At 41.8% G+C, this 6,493-nt stretch overlaps 1 non-coding gene across 1 annotated transcript; it reads right to left on the bottom strand.

Moving 5' to 3' along the window:
• Nucleotides 1-475: 475 nt before the first annotated feature.
• LOC130460285 (small nucleolar RNA R71) lies at nucleotides 476-582 on the bottom strand. The gene has a single exon (XR_008920205.1). It is a non-coding gene; the product is annotated as a small nucleolar RNA R71 (small nucleolar RNA).
• Nucleotides 583-6,493: the final 5,911 nt, after the last annotated feature.

Here is a 6,493-nt window from a genome sequence, read left to right as displayed (position 1 = left end):
ACAGTTGAGAGACTATTCTGACTCTAAATCCGACTATCTGATTAGCAATCTATTCCATACAGATTCAGAGATGGGTGACCAAGCACCACCACCGCCACCCCCACTTGTGCCAAGGCTTACAGACTACTCTAAACCAAGTCTGTCTATGCTCCCCAAGGCAATCATTCCTTCCATTGCGATCGAGAATTTCAAGATCGAACCCCAGCTGATAAACATGATCGAGAGACACCAATTCGGTGGGGAAAAGGGTGAAGATCCTAATCTGCATATTCAGTCTTTCATTCAGTATTGTGCCACCATTAAGCAGAAGAATTTAACACCGGAGCAGACCATGGAGATACTCTTTCCATTTTCATTGAGTGGGAAGGCAAAGCTATGGATTAATAGTCTCAACCGCGCAACTATGAAAATCACCGATTGGAATTCTTTGGCCCTTGCATTCTATGTTAAATATTTCCCACCTGAGAAGACAGCTCGTCTAAGGGGACAGATATTAGGTATCTCTCAACAAGCAGATGAGAGTTTGTTCGAGGTTTGGGAAAGATTCAAGGACTTGTAAAGAGAGTGCCCACACCATGGTTTGGAGGACTGGTTCCTGGTTCAACAGTTCTATAATGGTCTGGGTAATGAGTCTAGGTGTCTTTTGGATTCAGCTGCCAGTGGGAGATTTATGCAACTGGAGGTGCCTAGAGCTTTAGAGGTGATTGAGGAGATAGCCATCCATAGTGCCCAATATGGGAATCCTAGAGGTTTTGCCGATCGTGGTGTTAAGCATGAGATGAACTCTATTCAACAGCTTACTGCTCAGCTAACTGCCCTACATCACAAGCTGGATAATATGCAAAGCGCATCTTCCCAAGCCACCCAACAAGCTAGTGTCGCCGCAATGAGTGCTCAGTTGGCCAATGTCTGTAATAGTTGTGGGATGCAAGGTCATTATGCACCGGAATGTAGGAGCTCTATTGAACAATGCAATGCATTCCAGGCCTACAAGCAGAACAATCCGTACTCCAACTCATACAATGAGGGGTATAAAAACAACCCCCTATTATCATATAGGAGTACTAATGTTCAGAACCCCCACCAGATTCAACACCCTCCACCACCACAACAACCTTACCAATCACCACCACAGCAGCCCTACCAACCGCGAAGTAACTACAACCCGCAGCCTAGTGGACCACCTGGCTTTCCTCCACAGCCTCAACCCACACAGCCTGATCCCATGCTTGTTGAGATGCGGAATATGATGTTAGAATTGCAGAAGTCTCTGAGCGAAAAGGATGCCAAAATCGATGCCCTCACTGCTCATAACAAGATCATGGATAAACAGTTGGCACAAATGGCTACTACTCTCGCAGAGAGACCCAAGGGTCAACTCCCTTCACAGCCTGTGACCAGAGAGTCTGTAAATGTTATCACTTTGCGGAGTGGATATGAGTATGATGGGCCACCTATGACTATAGAGGAAGGGGTTGAAGTATCTGTAAGTGGTGTTGTGCCAAGAGAAAGTGAGAATGTGGTCAAAGAGAAGGAAGCTGACACAAGGGTTGAGAAGAAAGTTGAGATACAAGTTCCACCTATCAAACTTCCCTTCCCTCATCGTCAGCTAAAGAACAAGCTAGACAAGCAGTTTGGTAAGTTCTTAGAAGTGGTAAAGAATGTGCAGGTAACGGTCCCTTTCACTGAATTAATTACTCAAGTACCTGCATATGCTAAATACATGAAAGACATCTTGACTAGGAAGAGAGCATTTAGTGAGGTGGAGACTGTTGCATTTACTGAAGAGTGCAGTGCCTTACTACAAAATAAGTCTCCACCCAAGTTGAAGGACCCCGGGAGTTTCTCTATCCCGTGTAATATTGGCAACCTTTTTATTGACAAAGCCTTATGTGATTTAGGTTCCAGTGTCAGTGTCATGCCCTTGTCTGTCTGTACTAAATTGAACATGGGTGATTTAAAAGTTACCAACATAACTCTGCAAATGGCCGATCGATCTGTAAAATACCCCCTAGGTGTTCTAGAAGATGTGCCTGTTAGAGTAGGTAAATTTTTTATCCCTAGTTGATTTTGTTGTGTTGGACATGGAAGAGGACAGGCAGATCCCTATTATTTTAGGTCGACCTTTCCTACACACTGCGGGGGCAATCATAGATGTCAAGAATGGCAAGCTGACCTTAAATGTGGGGGATGACAAGGTTACTTTCAATTTAACCCATGTTGCTAAGAGCCCTATGGTAGAGGAGTCATGTTTTGGAGTCAATGTTTCTAATGATTATTTTAATACTAAATTGACTCATACTAACTCCAACAATCCTTCGGAAAAAGAGCATGTTTCAAATTGTTTTGCAGGTGGAGGTAATCGGAGTATGAACTCTTCGGCATGGGTTCGAAGGGAAGCACGATTTGATGATGCTGAGACCCGAAAGGCCGAAAGTTCGGTGAACGGTGGGCATCGCATTCATGATCGGGGTCGTGGTCTGTCACCCCCCGCGCCACATAGCTCATCCAAGGCAATTGATTTGACACCAGATGGCACCATCTTTGGTGCCCCCATTCGATGAGTTGTCGTGGCTCACATCCCCTTCTTTTCGTTGTCTGTGCATAAATTGAGATTGTGTAATGGGGACATTACACCAATCTAATAGGGGACGAGTACTTAACTATCCATTTATTGCTTTCCGTAGTGTACTTTATGCTTTCGTTTTGTGTGTTTTAGTATAATTTTTTATCAAGTGTGTGATTCATTGTAGTCCTTGGTATTGGAGAGGAGAGATGAGTGTATTTTACGGTTTTGGTGTTTAATGTTATGCAGGTCTAAGGCCCCAAGCTCGAAAAAGTTGAATCAAAGCCAAACGGAGCAGCTTGCATTTCGCCCGACCCGGATCGGGCGAAGAGCGCCCGATCGGGCGCGTGTCGATACAAAGAAAAATTTGGGAAATCGCCCGACCGGGCGAAAGTTGCCCGATCGACACAAAAGGCGAGTGAAATGCCCGATCGGGCGAAATTCCGCCCGATCGGGCGGTTGATGATGACGTCGTAGAAAGGTCAAGGAAGGATTCTGGGCTGAGAAAAGTCAATAAAACAAGGCATTGCATTTCGCCCGATCCGGATCGGGCGAGGTGCGCCCGATCGGGCGCGCACAGATTCAACGAAAAGGTTCAAAATTCGCCCGATCGGGCGATTTGCTGCCCGATCGGGCGATTTGCGAATCAGCAACAAATAAGCCACGGGTTGCTCACTTTCCTCATGATACCCCTTGAGCCAATGAGGACATTGTCTGATTTAGCTTGGGGGGGTGTTTCACTCACTTGTACATATTAGGTATGTTTTTCCTTTTATTTTTGCATTTACTTATTTTTGTGTGTTTATTTTGGTGTGTTTAATGTTTTCTAGAGTAGTTTATTGCTTTGAAAAAAAATACAAAAATACGTTCCGATGAATACAATATCATGCTTCCCTATGCCCCTTGAACGAAAATTGTTTTGATTCTTGGTATTTGATGATGGGCAATGTAGATGTGTTAGCCATGATTTGATATTCGATTTCTTTGATGCCTTAACATGAGTCAACTCCGACTAACTATTTGTGGACTTGGTGCTTGACTAGTTGATTTGGTTAGGATGTGTGATAGCTTCCTGGTGTGTCATTGATTTTGAGTATTGATTTGCAACTATTAGTAGTGTTTTATGACTCATATACATGCACATTGTGGAGGACGAAGGCATTTTTCAATTTAGGTAGCCTTCAGATGAAATTAGATACATTTGTCCCCTCATTTTCTACCCATGTTGTTGCTTGTGCCCTTTTATTCGGTGACTAGCCATATTACAAGCCCATGAAAAACCCCATTGGTTACTAGTCCCAAGCCTAGCTTGGGGGAGCTAATAGTAGTGAGGTGACGGAGTTGTAGTGTGCTACATTTTGAGCACAAAGTGGGTATTGAAAATGGAGTTCGTCTTATCATGTTTGTTGTTGAAAATGAGTTGAAAATGAAAAGAGATGAAAGAACAAAACAAATGTGAAGGTTGCTAAAAAAGAAAGAAAAAAAAGAGAGAGATTGAAAAAGAAAAGAAAGAGAAAAATCTATTACTCTCATAAAAAGTTCAAAGTGTTGTTTCAATCAAGTTCTGCAAATTCATATCCTTATGAGTGATTCGTTACAATTGTGAAAAAAGGCAAGAAAGTATGGTGTTGGCTATTTGTTGTTTTGTCATGTGTTGAGTGGGAGATTATGGTCATTATGTTGATTGATCACGGTTGTTTTTAGGATTTATGCTCCCCAAAGCCAAGGCTTTAAAGCTCACATTATACCCAAATTTACCGCACCCTTACCTAAGCCTAACATTACAAGCTTTGAAGACCTTCCGACCTTTGTGCATAGAGTCGTACTTATGTTAAAATAGTTGTTTATCAATGCAAGTTATGACATGACACATTTCAAGTCGACTACTAGGTTGAGTGTATGTTTTTCTAGACACACGAGTGTTGTGAGTTTGGCAGGGCATTGTTCACTTATATGTTGGGAGGAGAGCGAACGGGTACATCTTTGACCCGCCACATAAATGAGTGATGAGTGTGTGAGCACTAGTCTTGAATTCCATTGTGCACTTGTGGTTCGCTTTGCGTGACGATTGTTAGGGAGGATTTGTGGTTGGGTGGATTTGATTGGTTGACATTGATGCATGCTCGTTAGATATTGCCTTGAATTATGTTTTTCATTTTGAAATATGGTGGGGGTGAAGTTGGTCTTGTATTTATCGATGATTTTCTTGCTTAGGGACAAGCAAGGATCTAGCTTGGGGGAGTTTGATATGTGTGTTTTATATAGAGTTTTTACCCCCGTCCCTTAGTACTTTTTGATCTCAAATGAGCTATTCGGAGCGATTTTTAGTACTAATGTGCTCCTTGTAGTGTGTTTGTAGTTTCAGGTTCATCATTGTAGGAATTAGCATATTTTTTTGCATTTCCTACTCATTTGAATCAATACAAGAGATTATGTACTTCGAGAGCACAAACATTAAGTTTGAAGAGTTTTGAAGCAAAGGGAATAACGAAGGAAGTACAAAAATGACTATAGTCCACTATTTTAAGCATAACTCAAGTTCTACAACTCCAAATGATGTAATTCCAATTGGGTTGGATTTTAGACTTCTATATCTTTCCAACAAGTGGTCACTCTCCTAATTCCGACGAATAACAAAGGAGATATGACGTTTTGAAGATAGAGGATCGTGCAGTTTCAACACGCGCCCGATCGGGCGGGCTTCGCCAGATCCGGATCGGGCGGTCATTCTGGGCGCTGTTCGGGGCATTTTGCAACCGCCCGATCCGGCGGAATTTCGCCCGATCGAGCCGACTATCGAGCACATCGCCCGATCGGGCGACGCCAACCTCCAGCGTATTTCGCGAATTTTTATTTCCGATTTTGGGCTCTATTTTGGGCAAACTATAAATACTAGCCCCTTATATTTTTAGTGACATCTATTATTCTAGTTTTCAACACTTAGTTTATTTCTAGTTTTCTTTCCAATTATTCAAATACTTAGTTTTTAATTTCAAGTAAAGATCCAAGCTTTATTATTTTATTTGTTCTTCAATTCGGTATTATTTCGTACCTTAATTTATTTTGTTGCTTTAATCATGTTTTCCATTATGCTAATTGCTTTGTTATTTATTATCATGAGTGAGTAGTTTAATTTCTAGGGTTTAGGGGATCCATGAATGCATGATTGGGATTATATGTGGACTTGATTATTGATTGATTGATTATAATTTCTATAGCTTATTATTATTGCTCGTCAATTCTGTTCGGCCGGACTATTTTGATTTGAGTTTGATTAACCTTGGATTATAAGCCGAGAGGTATAAATCTGATGTTTTTGGTCTGTGGCTATTAGATAGGAATTATTTCTAGTACGTAGCGAGAGCCCGCTAGTTGTTCTATCCTAAGGAATTCATAAGATTCGAGAGATGCATGTTTTCCTAGTTATGATTGTTAATTGATTGTCATTGTTCGTTGTCCAATCCCGGTCTGCATTTATGGTGAACCGCTGCCCTAGATTCCTTTAATATTATTATTTTCCGATTTGATTATTTGCTTTAGTTTAATACACAACCCAATCCAAACTCTTGTTACCAGTAGTCTAGATTAGTAATTTAATAGTAGAAAGAACGCCTGTTTCCCTGTGGATACGATCCTTGCTTCCCTTGCTATATTTTTAGTTGGTGAACGTTAGGTTTATCTTTGATAGGAGTACGATTTAGCCTGTCATAATGCTGTCAGGAAAGTCACCTGTTGACCCATTCCCACGAATCGAGATATGTGAGTCGGATGGTGGACGAGTGGCCACTCCGCATGATGATCCTCTTGTGGTCAAGTTCAAAATCTCCAATATGAGGGTGAAGCACATCCTGATAGACACTGGGAGCTCGTCTGATGTAATGAGCATGGAATGCCTCAGCCGCCTAGCACATGACCCCAAAACCATAG

The sequence above is a fragment of the Spinacia oleracea genome, chromosome 4, assembly GCF_020520425.1.
Source record: "Spinacia oleracea cultivar Varoflay chromosome 4, BTI_SOV_V1, whole genome shotgun sequence".
NCBI classification, from domain to species: Eukaryota; Viridiplantae; Streptophyta; class Magnoliopsida; order Caryophyllales; family Amaranthaceae; genus Spinacia; species Spinacia oleracea.
The sequence above is the reverse complement of the archived record's forward strand: the minus strand, read 5'-3'. Positions and strand labels throughout refer to the sequence as shown.